Source organism: Falco punctatus (genome assembly GCF_963210335.1).
Source record: "Falco punctatus genome assembly, chromosome: 4".
Lineage (NCBI taxonomy): Eukaryota > Metazoa > Chordata > Aves > Falconiformes > Falconidae > Falco > Falco punctatus.
Window position 1 is genome coordinate 25,975,099 of NC_137583.1, and position 15,333 is coordinate 25,990,431.

The 15,333-nt window shown below is 55.2% G+C and overlaps 2 protein-coding genes across 2 annotated transcripts in view; both read right to left on the reverse strand.

Annotated features, from left to right (window-relative positions):
- RBBP6 (RB binding protein 6, ubiquitin ligase) overlaps positions 1-9,997 on the reverse strand; it is an 87,892-nt gene extending 77,895 nt beyond the window's left edge. Inside the window, exon 1 of the mRNA XM_080384409.1 lies at positions 9,994-9,997. The gene's annotated coding sequence lies outside the window, so the exon portion shown is untranslated. The remainder of the gene's footprint in view (positions 1-9,993) is intronic.
- CACNG3 (calcium voltage-gated channel auxiliary subunit gamma 3) overlaps positions 1-15,333 on the reverse strand; it is a 51,194-nt gene that overhangs the window by 26,315 nt on the left and 9,546 nt on the right. The gene's annotated exons all lie outside the window — the stretch shown is intronic.

Genomic DNA, 15,333 nt, shown 5'->3' on the forward strand with positions numbered 1-15,333 from the left:
GCTGCAAAGCTGCTGTCAGCAAGGGACACCCATGCAGCGTGTGGGACTTTGCAAAAGCTTCTCCAGAAGCACTGACACTGGCCAGTGCAGGAGCATCTCCCTCCCAGCAGCCTCCTAGGCAGGGTCTCAGGGCCAGTTCCTTATCTGATTAGTGAGAGGAAACTTTCCCTTGGTGCCACGTGGGAAAGGAATTTAGAGGCTGAGTCAGCCCATCTGCACAGCATGCAGATGAGAACACTAATTTCCTTGGGCTCAATCTCTTTGAAGTTCTCAGAGGCTCTGTGTGCTGCTGAGCCCCCACCAAAACCCAGTGCTGGGCTGGGGGGACCAGCACCCCCCTGCCCTGAGCAACAGCTGGATGAGCCAGGACCCCCAGGGGCCTCACTTCTGGCATACCAATGTCTAAGGTAAATCTGTGTGTGAGGGAGGAGGGCAAGCCATGGAGCAGGAGGCACCTGGAAGCGCAGGGGATACCCTGTTTGGGTGTAAACACCTGCTGCTCCACAGGCACGTTGCTCACTCAGCGTGCAAAACTCATCCCCCCCCTCCTGCTGCCAAGACCACACACATCTGTGCTGCCCCACGGGCACCTGTAACCCCTCTCTTCCCCCAGCCCTGCCTGTCCCACCCAAATGCCTCCTTTGCAATAGAAATGGGAGGGGAAATTAAAAAATAAAAACTAAAGTGACTTTCTCAGGGCAGGGGCAAAACCTTTGCTGAGCGTTGCTGCTGCAGGACCCAACACCAAGCTCCGGCTGCCTGGTGCCAGGGGACAAGGACAACGCACACATGCCCTGGCGGGGCTGGGGGCTGCACGTTGAGAGGCAGCACAGCCGGGGCTCACCATGCTCCCTGCTCGCCAGCCCTTCACCCTGCAATGTGCAGGGGTTTAACAAAACCTGCCCCCCGCAAGGCAAAGGGAGCCCCAGCCCGAGCAGGGACAGGCAAGGCAGCACCACCGCCACCCCACGGGTCGGGGGCAGCCCTGCTGCCTGCCTGCGCTGCCCAGCTCCACAGCATCTATTTCACACCCTGACATTTATTTTGGCTCCTTTACTCCCTCTGTTCATTAACCGATGCTCATTGCCATGGCAACCGCTGAGTCACCTGACACACAACTTCCCAGCCTCCAAACAAATACCACAACAGGGCTTAAATCACAAGAAGCCCCCTGCGACCCCAAAAAACACTCCCTGAGGATGAAGCCCTGCCCTGGGGAGGTGCAGCTGGAAAGGGCTCCAGGAAAGGATGGGGTGGCCGCTCCTGGCCCTGGCTGGGGGCTCATCGCCCTGGAGCAGCCAGCACATCCTCAGCCGCCTGGTCCCCATCCCCTGGTGACGGCAGATGCAACTCTGGGCTTTCCTCTCCCAGCTTTGCAACTGGGCCCTGGTAAGGGTGCCATTACAACATCATGGGCACAGAGGCAGCAGGGTTTGTCGGTGTCCTCAGGCTCTCGAGCTCCTTCCTCTGCCCAAGTTTTCTTAGCAAGGACTCAAGGCAGAGGTAATGCTGGACCTGCTCCCTGGCCACCCCTGCCCCCTGCCAGAACTGAGGCCGTGGCTGCGAGCTCAGGCACGGGATGCCCCCTGCTCCTGGGGCTCGAGCCTTGCTGGGTGCTGGGGCTGGCTGTGTGGGGAGGACTGGCCAGCGTGGGACTCACTGGGATGCTGTCCTGAGTCGGGTGCAGGCTCAGCTGCTTGCTCCGGGCACTCACAGCCGCAGCCCCTGCCAGCGCCTCGCCTGGGCAGCACCGTGCCCCTTGCCAGCATCCAGCCACGTGGGAAGCACCAGCACCCAGTGCAGCTCGTGCCGTATTGCTGGGAGTCTGCTGCCTCCTCCCAGGTCACCAATTGCTTTGCTGCCAGTGGTCGGGCTCCTCTCCCTTCAGAGGAGGAAGGAGACCTCCTGCCAGCAGGGAGCACGCCGGGCTGCTGGGGGCTGCTGGTGGCTGCTGGTTTTGCCACATCCCAGCTGCTCGAGAGTAATTTCCCCAGCTGATACCCATGGCTGCAACGTGACTCTGCACCGCGTGCATGAGTCACATCACCTTGGGTTTAATTCATCTGCCGGCCAGGAGAGCATCAGCAAAGGCAGTGTGCTGCTGCGGTTATTCATTCCCCGCTCAGCTGTCTCTGTGGTAGATCTGGGTAATTTTCTCTCCCTATTAGTGTGAATCTTGATTAGCCAACTTGGCTTATCACTGCACTTCCCTGCCCGGAGCCCAGCACGGCAGCAGCCAGCTCTGCTCACAGCAGCTCGTGCAGCCCCACTCCAGAGCCTCCCGGCTGGGAAGCAGAGCTGTGCGGGGGAGCCCTGGTCAGCCGGCGCTGCCTCTGCTCACCCCCCCTGGCACAGGACAGCTTCTTCCTCCGCCTTTTTCTGTACTGAGGCACCAGGCCTGCCCACCCCCTCCTCCAGCAGGGTCCTGCTTGAGAACGCACGGCTGCCAGCGCACTCAGTCTCCCCACGCCAGCGCACACTCTGGGCTCCCCCCGATGCACAAACCGGCAGGGACAGTGCCCAGCCAACAGGCACCGGCAAGAAGCCACAGAAACAACGGTCTGAAGCAGCTGGTCAAGTGCCAGCTGCAAAGCCTGCAAGATAATCCTTTGTCACATTACCCGGCCCTTCCATCCCGGCCCTTCCATTTCACTTTCCTTCTTTCTTCCCTAGAGGAGCATCCGCAGCTGCACAACACACTGCTTTCCCACGGCCAACGCTGCTGCCAGCCCCAGGGCAGTGCAGAGCCACTAGCAGTGGAAAACGCTGCGGCCATGCCCGGGGAAGAGAGACATGGCTCTGGAGGGCTGGCGCTTTGAATAAGTCAGCCAACAGAGCAGTAGCATCAACAGGCGGGATGCAGAGCGCCAGGGCTGAGCCATGCCCCCAGCTGCAGGGGGCTCATGGCATGCGGGACCGGCCAGCCAGGACACACGAGTCCTTCAAACACATGGTGTGCAGCGCAGCACCGTGCTCCTTGCCCAGGTTGGGTTAAAACCTCCGCCACGTCGCTGAGCACCGAGCAGCTCCTGCCACTCCCGCAGCTGCGGAGGCAGCCCCGGCAAACCCTTGGCCAGCAGCAGAGCAGCACCCATCTGCACCTTGCACCGGTCTCAGTGAGCTTTGGTTTAAGCTCTCAGTTTAATGGTCCCACTTTAATCCAGGGGCACCCCCAGCATCCCCAGGCGAGGGAAGCCCTCGCCAGCTGGCAGATCTTTCAGGGCATTTTCCACGTGTAAGCACTGTAAGCGGCAGCGGGGCCATTAGCCATGCAGTGCCTGCAGGGTGTCCCTGCCCCATGGCTTCAGGCTTGCTGCAGCAAGCCCTGCCTTTTAGGTGACAGTGGATTTAATTTGGAAGAGATGAACTCATATAGCACATTTTGCATTCACTGGTTTTGTAAAGGCATCTCTTCCCTTCCCTTCCCGCAGGGCTGTTTTTCATCCTGCGCTCCGTATGATTCTTCGATCCCTCTCACCCCCACCAGATCAGAGCATTCCTGAGCTGCGCATTAAATAACACGACTAACGCCTGCCCTCTGCAAGTCCCCCCTTCTCCCCCGGACAAGGGCTGCCTTACACAGGGTAACACTTCATTTCAGCAAGGTCTTGTTGCTGCTGCTTTAGTTCATACGCATTTCAATGTACGTACACTCTGCACTGCGTTTATTGGAGAATGCAAAGGCAATTAATTGATTTGATCTCAGGTCTTTTTCCTCTCAAAGTCCTTTTCCCCAGGGAGGGATGGGGGGGAGCAGGGAGGGGATTGCAAGGGAAGTACAAGTCTCATGATAGTGGAAATATGGCTAAGAATATTGATCCCAACCCACAGAGCCAGAAGACTAAAGAGCTCTAGTTATGGTTTTAAAATCTCATTACTTTTCATCCAGTGGAACAGTTTTCCAGGGACTATTCTGGTTGTTACTGCTCAGTGTGCAAACTAAGTCTCAGCTGGGGAAGATGAGCTAACACTGTTCTTAAATGAGAGCAAAATTCGTCTCTCCCCTCACGCTGGCTGGCTCAGCAGAAGTCCTGGGGCAGGGTCTCATTTCAGCCCTCAGCTCTCCGCACCTCCTGATAAATTCAAGTGAGTTATTTCCCGAGTTGTGGTTTGCGTAATGACTTTCCTAAAGGCACCTCGCGATGCCAAATCCCTTTGGAGGAAGTGGTGGGGTCATTATGGTTTAAGTTATCTGAAAACTAATATTCCTTGGAGAACCAGAGCTCCAAGCTTAGCTGGCAAGCACTGGGGTACGAGCCTGCGGCACATCCTCAGATGCTCAGGCTCTGCACTCTCTTGAGTAACAAGAGCAAGATACCTAAATATCTCCAAGGAATTAAAAACTTCAGGGCTCATCTTTTTTTACCTCCCACCCACCTCCCAGATGCTTGGAGAGATGGAAAGAAATTCATCGGTATGCCTTCCCTTCCCCAGCTTCACGCTCTGCGAGGCACCCTGAGGCTCTTTGCATAAGGTCCCTGGTGCGAGACTGCAAAGCTCCAGGGTTTCAGGTTCGCATTAGACCTGGCCATCCCCCAGCGTCCAGCGCCCAGGGCTTGGCTCAGCTGGTGCTGAGCAGCTCCGTCCCGTGTGCCGGGGAAGGGCTCCAGGGGTCCTGGCCACCCCCAGCATCTTGGTCACCTCCCACATCACCAAGTCTTCAACACAGCCTGGTTTCAAAGACAACACAAGCAGCTCAGAAAGCATCAGGGAGGGCCGGTGGGACAGCCACCGACACGCCGGACCCACGGCTCAGAGCAACTCAGCTGGAAGAGCTGCTGGAGCTGAGGATGCCCGCAGCCCGAGGAGGGGGTCTCCTCACCTCCCAGAGCCAGGGAAACCCTGAGGAGTCGTGAGGGACCTGTCTGCACCATCAAGTCCCTCAGACCATGAGCTGTCAGCACTTCACACATACATCTGTTTGCTTAAACTCCACTGGAGAGCAGCTCAATTAAGGCAAAATCCACACATTCACTTAAAAAAAGTCCCCTGCTCTGTGTTAGTGTCTCTAGGCAGCAGCAGTCTCCTCGGGGTGGGTGCTGGGCTCCCCACCACCTGCCAGTGGGACAAATCCTCCTCCCCGAGACCAAGTTATCCTCCCAGCACATCCCCAGCACCCCAGCAGCCCCACACCAGCTTCCCACTGGGGTACCAGCGTAATCTGGCTCTATCTCTACTTCACACTCACTCCCCCTCTCTGCGGTGGTGGTTTGTGTCTGAGCAGAGTCACCTACACAGACATGCCTTTTCTGAAGGACTTTTTTCCTGTTGTAAAAAAAAAAAAAAAAAACCATCAGTGGAAAAAACCCAAGTCAAATGGAACGAGCACAACAGGGAGGAGGTGGCAGAGGTGGGCTCTGTGGTGCCGGTGCCGGCTGGACGCCGAGGCCAGCACGAGCACACGCTTCAACACACGCACAGCGGCACAAGGACTGAGCCTCCCGCACATCCCCGACAGCTCGGCGGGTTTGGGGAGCAGCACCCAGCTCCACGCTGCCCGTGATGGGCATCCCCACGGGGGACACACCAGGGCAGCCGTGGGTGCAGCCCAGGCGCTCACACCCATGGGTGGACTGGGAGCTTCTGCCAGTTTTAGCCTGCGAGGTGCCAGTGATCGGTGTGTGTCAGAGAGACTTTACTCCCTCAGCATTGCTAAAAGGAAAAAAAAAAAAAATCTACATTTTGACAGTGACTCATCATCTCCCATTCTGGAATCTGTGGGGTTGTCGCAACCTACACAAGGCAGTTCAGAAAAGCAAAACAATTCTGAATAATAGAGGAAAAAAAGTTTGAAAATGATGGGTAATCTCTAGCGCTCTGCTTCAAGGGTTTAGCTTTGTTTTTCTCAATTATAAAAGTAATCAGGTAATGCACTGGAGCTCCTTCCAGGGTCTCCCCCCACGCTCCCCTGGGTTTCCTTCCTCCCTCCATCCTTCCACACTGGCAGAGTGCTCATGGCAGGGAAATGCCCCACTGCAAACCTGTCTCCCAGGAAGATGCCAGGCTTTCCCGGCCAGGACGGGGTGGGAAGGCACTGGGTGCTGTGGTCAGGGTGAGCACAGCGTACAATGTACTGCTGGCCCCTCCATGGCATGCCAACAGCAACGGGCAAGCTGGCTGCCAACGCTGGGAGCCCTCGGCCCGGGCTGGGGAGGACAGTGCTCATCAACACGTCTAAGGAAACCACTTCATGTTTTATCTTTAACAGTGAATAAACATTGATTTTTATTTTAAAAGGTAATTGACATTCCTATGATAGTGAAATGAGTGCTGGAGCAGCCAGAATCAGCATAAATAAGCCATGTGCTAGAAATTAATGAGCTTCACTGATTGAGTTTATCCGTTTAAATTAATACAATTCTAGTAATTAGAAAAAATAATAATCTCTTGTTTGTTTGCCTGTTTGGAGACACTGATGGTAAGAGACAGGTCAGGAGTGGGAGCCCGGGCCCGGGCTGAGCATCCCTGTGCCAGAGGCACCGGGATCCCCCCCGCGTAGATGCCATCAGGGCAGGATCCCACTCTCCCTTTAACGAACATTTTTGATTCACTGGGATTAACCGATGAGTTTCTGGGAAGGGTTTGCCTTCCAGCTTCACCTTTGGCTATCAGTAATAGGGGTGGCCAGCTCAGTCCCACGAGATTCCTAGATCCCGAGGCTTTTCACTACCAGGATTGGGAAAGCGGATCCACCCCGCAGGGGGGCAGCCCCGTGCCCGCTGGGGGAAGGGAGGGTCGTATTAGCCCCCCTCCCCCCCTCCCATCACTGCTGAGAACTGGTGCAGCCGAAAGCTCTCCGCAGGGGTCTCTTCATGTTTCCCCAGGTTACTGTTTCCCCCCGTGGGCTGCAGACAAGGACAGAAGGATGCAAATGCCATTGGCCACATTACCCTCAGCCATGGGCAGAGCATGGCGGGGGGGAGGGGGGCGCTGGCACCCCCCAACCAGAGCTCAGCGGGCATGTCCAGCCCCCAGCTTCACCCCACTGTCAAACTCCAGTTTCACACACCTGTCCGGAGGCATGGTGCGCTCGCCCTGGGGAGAGCCCTGGGGACCCGCTCCCATCCCACCTCCCTCCCAAACCCGGCTTTTCCTGCCACTGCCCAGAGCCCTGCCCTGCCCAGAGGGCTGCAGCCGCTGCCACGGGAAGAAATCCCCCCATTTCCCCGCAGGGAGCCAATGCTCCCCGAGCCACAGCCACCTGCCAGACACCTGCCTTACAGCGGCCAGGGACATGTTTGAGAGTAAAGATTTTATTATTGCTTTTTATGCCTTCAGCAAGTTGTCCTTCACAAACACTTCTGCCTGCCTTAAAACAGCTCCTCATTTAACTTGTTGAAATACGTGCCTTTTTCTGTTTCTCTTTCTGGACACAACTTCTATACATCAAATGATGCCTTTTTCTCTCCTTTGATCTTTCACTATAACAGTATTTTTTTGTCTTCTTCACTGCTGGTGTCTCTCCAGACTAGCTACATCACGTTTGCAGCCATCGTACCTCATCAGGCCACTCTGATCACCAAATCGTCCTGCATCCCACGTCCCCGAGGTTAAATCAAGTCCCTTACCAGACTGACCAGCCCCTCCAAAAAGCATCATTCACAGTGTGCACCACCTCCATTTCTATGTCACTTCTCAGGGCGCTGTTTCTGCAGCCTGTGGGATAACTGAAGCTCCCCATCAACATGGTCCATCTTCAGCCTCCAGTGCCAGGCTTTGTGTCAGCAAACTTGCAGCAGGGACTCACACGCAGCTGCACTGCTGCTACGAACAGCAGAAGCTCCCGAACCCACCCTGAGGAGGCTGGAGCTGGAGGTCACTGGTCATCGCAGCAGCCGGTGATGGAGAGGCATTAAACCAGCAGAAAAAGAGGAGGGAGGAACCAGGGGACAACCGAGCTCTCCTCCAGCACACCATCAAGATGGTGAGAACAGAACACACCAAGAAAGCAAAAGGCAGCCCCTCAGTTGCCTGCATGTCCCAGCGGTGAGCTGGGATAATTAACAGAAGGATCCGGACTCGCTCGTTTATTGGAGTGAGTTTGACCCATGTGGTGTTTGAGCCCTACAGAGAGACATGGCCAGAACCCTGGAAACTGGTGGTAAAACCGGCCCAGAAGGGACCAGGTGGGAAAAACAAGGGTCAAGAGTGGAAAACCCCAGGATCCTCTGGTTAAACAAGTTGCCGGTAGTTCAGACAAAGATAATCTATAGGTACGGGGTGCTCTGGTGTCTGCTTCAAACCCCGAGCTGTGCCAGGGGTCAGACCATCCCAGAGGCTGCTGGAGCACCCGTGTATGATAAATAAGGGAGAAAGCTGCATTATGATGGGAAGTTGGAGGTTTCACTTCGCCAGTATTAAAATGTCCTCTGAATTTCTAAAAACCTATAAATGACAATTTCATAGCTCTGAAGCATGGCATCTCGCACAGGGGAGTGCTATTTTAGACTCTGTGTTGACAGCTGAAGGGGAATGGATCACAGAATTAAAAACTAGTTGCTGCTCAAGTCCAAGCAATCATGACTTGATTACGCTTCTTACAGGCAAACAGAGGCAAGTCCAAGGCACTAGCACATATTCTTAGTGCTTCAGAAGGTCAATTCACAGAGCAGAAAACAATTATAAGCCAAATCAGTTAGGAGAATGGATTTAAGCATAAAAGCATAACTGTGAATAGAGAATGATTTAAGAGTGTTTTACCCCAAAACTCATAATGGCGACAGGAGTTTGCATCAGATTTTTAAACTGCCTGGCTAATATGTAAACAGCTATAAAAATAAAAACATGCCCAACAGAAAGAAGAAAGGAGATATTCATAACTCTGAATATAAATCAGCAACTCGAAATTGTAGAGCACCGATAAAGGACGCAAACAAACAGAAAAACCATCAAAACATCTTTCCCCGATGCATTAGGATGAACAACAACAACAGAAAGGAGCAATGCTCTCGCCCGTTACCAAACACAAATGGCAGAAGCGTTAGTCACAGGACTGAGAAATGTTAAATAACTGTTATTACAACTGCGACATTTCATATTCAGCACATTCACATCCCAGCACTTAAAGAGACATGCTGAAGGAGCCGACTGAGCAATTAGCAGCGGTGCTTAATGCCTCGCTGGGAAGTTCCCCAGAAGGGTGAGGATGGAGCTGCTCCGCGGCAGGGATGGGATGCAGCCGCTTGCCCTCCCCGGGCTGCAGCACGCCCTGGACCCGCAGAGCGGTGCCGCCACCTTCGCACCACGGCCCCGGGCACTCGGGCTGGCATCTGATGGCACAAGCGGGGACCAGGAACCAGGAGACAGGCCACAGACACAGAACTATGAGATCACTGGTCACCAAATTTGCTTTGGTGCAACTGACAGCGGACTGCAACGGGGGCTTTGTGCCGGTAACGGGGGCTTCGTGCTGGTGAGCACAGCGCGGGGCTGGGGCAGGCGAGTGGGTGATGAGAAGCATGATGGGCAAAGGAGCTAACCTGCTGCTTTGATGCACGGCAGCCTGGAATAACAAAGTTTTATTCCCTATTTCAAGGTGAAGCAGCTGCTCAAATTTGTGACCAATACCACGGTCCATTTTGCAAGAAGGATGTTAATAAAACCACGGAGGGTAAGAAAAGGCAGAAGGCTCAGAAGGCGCTGTAAGGAGCCCGACCGACGAGCGAGCGGCTCCGTGCCCTCTGTGCAGCCTGATCTCAGCCCAGCGCTGCAGATGCTGAACTGCATTGAGGGCTGTGAAAAGCAAATCATTTTCCAAAGGAGCCCCACAGTGCAGAATATCAAGGCTAAAAATATGTAAATCACCATGGAAAGCACTGTCAGAGCTTCAGCAAGACTAGCAAGTTGCCAAAAGGCAATTTCAAATTTCCAGGCTCACTGAACGAGGCATTAAAAAGGTCACTATTTCTGAAAGAAGGATCTTTACAAATAAACACATTTGCTGAGGACTCGGTGAGTCATGCTGGAGCAGAGCACAGAGCATTTCCAACCTAATGCTTTTGACAGGCCACGAGCAAGGCGATCTTTTCATGTTTACAGTTCATCAATAGTTTTTACAGCTGCACAGTCAATCTTTAAAGCACATTTAGCCTGGGAGGAGGCTCGGCAGGTTGTTTTCCTTGCAAAAGTGATATTAAATTTATTTTTTTTCTTCCTCTTTTATAGCATTGATTTGAAGGTAAGTATTTGAACTTCAAATACGTGACTGCCACTCAAGCACCTGCCTGTTTTATATATATACATATATATACTTCTGTCACATCTCCCTAACGATATAAATATTTGAAGTTTACAGCTGATGCGCTAAAAGGAACTCAATCCATCAAAGCCTATTTATTTCAGGGAATTCAGTGGGCATCGTGCTGCATGTTTGCTGGTGCAGGAGTTGGGGGTGCTGGCAACCTGCCACCACAGGCTCCCCACTTCCCCTCACCCCACTGGCACCGGGCTCGCTGCACTTGGTGTAACCCGGGGTCAAGGTCCAGCTCAGCCCCACTCACTATCACAGGTACCAGAGCACATCCAGTGCCAACCAATTTAGCTTGCTGCCTGCTGGGACGCGAAGCCGCCTCCTCACCATCTGCAGGAGGGGAAGAGAGCCCCAGGAAGCCAGTTCCAACGCCCCAGATGGGGAAAAGTGATATTCAAGAGTAGCACCATAGTTTCACTCTTGGCTTTTTTGGGAGAACAAAAAGGGACTATCCTACAGACTGAGCATTAGGAGAGGACCTTGTTGATGAACGAGGGAGTGATGCCAATCTTGCCTTCCCCCTCCAAGAAATAAAAGCTTTTCACCTATGCCCTAGTAAGTTTTCCAGAAATTCAGAGCAATTTCCATCGTGCAGCGCCCTGCCCCGCTGCCTTTGGGAGGGCTCTGCCATGGGGAACTCCTCCACAGTGCCAACTGGCAGTGTGCCCCCTGCCTGGGGACAGTGGCAAGGAGGATGGTGTGTCCTCTCCACCATCCATCGCTTTGGGATTTCACAGCACCGAGAGACCCCAACACATTGCAACAAGCTTCCCCGGGCCCTTTGAGCACCCTCCCACCCCCAGGCAGCGTGCAGGACTCCTCTGTCCCAGGCTCTCCCTTCCCCTGCCCACGCCGCAGCCCTGGCACCGCAGGCTCCGTGTCTGGCCACCCTTGGGGCAGGGAATGGGACCACGTTCCTGGCTACGAACCTGCTCTGCTTTCACACACGTCAGACCTGGGCCAACTGCCCTGCGGGTCCTCGAGCCACTCACACCATTACCCTGGCCATAAACCAGCCTTGCCTTCCCCCAGCTTCCCAAATGTGACTCAAACCACAAAAAGCACTTTGCTAGAACAACTCTGGGGCTTTGAAACAACCCCAGCCCCCCCGTGGCTCTGCCCTTCCAGGAGGCAGCAGCCACCAAAGAGAGGGCTGAGGGGGGAGAGAAATAAAACATAAAAGACCCTGAGATGGATGGGCAAGCAGACAGCCTCACAGCTCGTGTCCATGCTTTCCATCTTCTTCCTACTTTGCATTAAATTACACAGAAGAGCCCGTTCTGCTGCTGTGGAAGCCAGGTGATACTTTGCCATCAGCTTTGAGGACAGCAGGGCTGTGCCCCACAGCACGGCAAGTGGAGGGGTTATCCCTGCCAGCCCCGGGCACGCAGAAAACCTCCTGGGACACAGCTGCCACACCGGCACAGCCCGGCGGCACCAGCCCGGTGGCACCAGCCCTCCAGTCCTGCCACCCAGCACTTACCAGGGCTGCCTCCAGGGGTTCAGTTCCCCCATTTTCAGCTCAGGCTTGTGCCCAGGGTCCGTTGCTTCGCCCTCAGCACTGCTCAGCCCACACTGCACATCCCTGCAGGGAAAGTGGTGCCCCACAACAGCCCTTTTAATGGGTCAGTCCCAGCTGCAGCCCAGCATCTCCAGCCTGGTTAACACTCAGCACACACCAGCCTCGCTCTTGATGATGCACCAGCAGTTTTGGCTAAAGGAGCTGATGAAAGCTGCAGTGAGGGCAAGGCAGTGGGGCTGGGGTCTGCACAGTCTGGGGCCAGGCGCTGTGTATGTTGGGTTACCAGTATTTGCTGCGTTATCACTTCCCATCACTCGCCTGCTCCCACCTCCATCAGCTCCCTCAGGGCACTTTGCTTTCTGCTGGATCTGTGTTTGTTATCTGCCCTCGCTGCTCAGTGTGTGGCCCCCAGCCTCATCCACCTTCCCAGCTGCCAGGAAGGAACTATTGCCCCTCCACGGGCTCCCCGTTTGGCTCTGGCAGCGCCCAAGTGTCTCAGAGGCTCCTCTGGCTCCTGCACTGAGCCGGGGCAGGTGATGTTATCCCCAATTTACAGATGGGGAGTGAAGGACTGGAGAGATGCAGATCGCAAGCGTCTGCTCATTTTTGGGTGCTCAGCTGGAGCTGTGCACAGCCTGGGATTTCACAGCCCTCGGCACAGCCCTGGAAATAGGCTCTGCGCGGGAGGTGACAGTGCTGCCGCCCAGCTGGCCAAAAGCACTGCCAGAGCTTGTGCTGTGAGCGGGGCTGATTACAACAAAACCCAGACCCCGAGGAACAGAGTCTGGATGCCAATGGGATGTTCTGCTTCTATTTTCTGGAAGACTTCTCATCCTGGGGGGAGATATATCCAAATGAACAATACAAATAATTTCTAAACATGTGAACTTGTGGATCCTGAGCAGCCCTTCAGACACAAGGGCTGCTTCCAAGATCGTGCAGCGAGCATCCCAGGCATGACACCCAGCACACGCACCGAGCTGCTGCCGCTTCACACGTGCTGCGCTTGTGCTGACCCGCAGGTGATGGAGCGCAGCTCACACGTACCCAGTGCTGGGCTGGTGCTGGGGGCCATTGCGCTGCAGCAGCCCCGTGCACCCCGCGCCACTCGCTCCCCAGGCCGAGCGCTCACTGCCTGCAGACGGGCTGTGCCGCGGGAGCGCGGCTCACGGGCGGAGGCGCTGACATGTCTGTCTCTCACCTCAGCCGTGAGCGAGCTAGGACGAACAGGAAAGCCATACGGCACACGTCTATAGGCATGCACAGAATCTCAGCCAAGGGGGTGCCTCTGCCCTGAGGGGATGAGCTGGTGGTCCCAGCTGGGAGTGGGGACCTGCCCTCCTCCGGCTGCCGGCCAAGGCTGGAGGGCTGCGGCAGCTCCCGGGCCTCCCGCAGCAGCAGTGGGAATCAGGGCTGGTTGCAGCAGTATGCAGAGTAGATATTATTTAAAAATATTATTATTATTTAAAATTATTTAAAATACTCACTCCACCTGCCCCTGGCCTCATGGCCACCCCTGCGCCCTTGCTGACAGCACTTGGGCTGCTCACTGACAGACACAGAAGACCCGGTTCCCGCTTCTCCCCCAGCTACAAGGTCCCACAGCCCGGGCTGCTGCTTTCCTCCTTCCCACGAAAGGCACAATCACTCTTCTCATCCTTCAGCTTTTCATGTTGGATGGAAGGCCAAAGACTAACGCATAGAAACCACTTTCATCCCTGGCTAAAGCATGCTGAGGAACAAGAGATTCTCCTGGCACGGAGAGAAGGAGCCCCGGGGCTGCGAGAGGCTTCCCGGACACCATCGGCACGGCAGTCTGCTGCCAGGCCACCGGCTGGTGGGGGTGGGCAGCAGGTCCCCGTCCGGAGGGGACCCGGCTCTGCTGCCTCGCGGGGTCCCTGTTCCCCCAGCCCGCTCTGTGGCAGCATCGCCGGTGAAGCCGCGCGGTGCAGCTGCTGCACCCTGATAAGGTTGCTCAGCTGAGCAAGGCTGTAAAGGCAAATGGAGGATTTGGCAAAGATGCTGTGCAGCCTGGCAGAAACGACTGCCTGGGCTGGCTGGTAAGGCAAAGCCAGAGCTGCCGTGGGCTCAGGACGGCCGGGAAAGTCAGCGTGAGATCGCAGTCTGTCCCGTGAAGTGACAGTGACCTTTCCCAGCCAGGCAAGCAGCCCTGGGGTCAGGGTTGGGCAGGAGGCAGCCCAGAGGCAAGGCAGCCGGTGACTCTCGCAGCCCCTTGCAATTGCTCATGCGATGACGTCGTGTGATGCAATTGATAAGGCTGATGCATCAAAGCACTCTGACAGCTGCAAAAAATAACTGTAAGTTGGTTTTTAACATCAAGCCAAGCATTGGACGGGCTGGTCCCAAGGGGTTTTTGCTCCCTTGTCAGGAGGGAGCCCAGTCTCTCCAGCTCTGGGGCCAGGGCAGTTCTGCAGGACGTCAGCGCCTCAATGCAGGTGCCGGCAGCATAAGCCAATGCTGATTTTAATAAGTTAAAATCAGGAGTAATTTAAAAGGGTAGTTGCTTGTTGGTAGCCTCTTTGGGGGTTGCTTCCCCCTCCCCTTGTAATTCCAGGCACGCACTGAGAGTAAAGGTATAATTAGGGGACAATTACCAAATCACCAGCAAAATTGGAAATGCATGCGTTCAAGAGGCACAAACACAAATGTCACCCTCAAATGCTGCCTTTTGTCACTGCTTTCCACTGCCCGAGTCCCACGGGGTGTATGGCAATGCCCACACCCCCGCAGGCTCCCAGCTGCCCTCAGAAAGGCCGGGGGGGTCGCACATCCCCCCCGCGTGCCCTGTGCCCACCCCCAGGCTCCTGTCCCAGCCCAATTCTCCTCCTTCAGTACAAACCGCCTGGCAAAAAGCAAATGCCCAAAGGCCCCAGTGAGGGTGGTGGGATGGCAAGGAGATGCTGCTCCTGCTCCCCCGCCGGCCCTCTGCCTTCCCTCACCTGCCTTATCATTTCTTTATGACTCTGTTTGCACAATACAACAACACAGTTCCTAACAACCTGACGTGGGAACGGCTAAGCCATCCTCTGCAGCCTGACAGTGCCAGGTCTGTCTATAGATTGTGGTGTCAGGAGATAAGAAACAGGCAATATCTGAGGAAATCATCATGCAATATCACCCGTCCAGCAGTCGCAGTCATTCCTCCTGCCTCTCCCCATGATGACTATGAAAAACCCTGGTATTTTCAAGCCTGTTGTCAAATGCAATCACTTCACCCAGCGTGCAAGTGATTTTTGCAAGGGTTAGGGAGGTGAGCAAAGCCCAGGTGTCCCACCACATGCCTCAAAAGGGAGCAAAATCCTGCTGTGAGAAGATCTTTCCGTGTCTTCTCCTTCAGGCAAGCAAGCAAGCCCTGGGGTGGCAGCAGCCCCGGTGCAGGGGGGGCATCAGCAAGGGCACAGCCAAAGCAATGGGGAAAGGTGGGATGGAGGACCGGATCGCAGCACTTGTAGCACTAACATCCTTGTAAACCCTTGGAACTGAGACGGTGGTTAGATGATGGCAAATCAGCCCTGCTGCTGAGGCTGCCTGCCACGGCGCG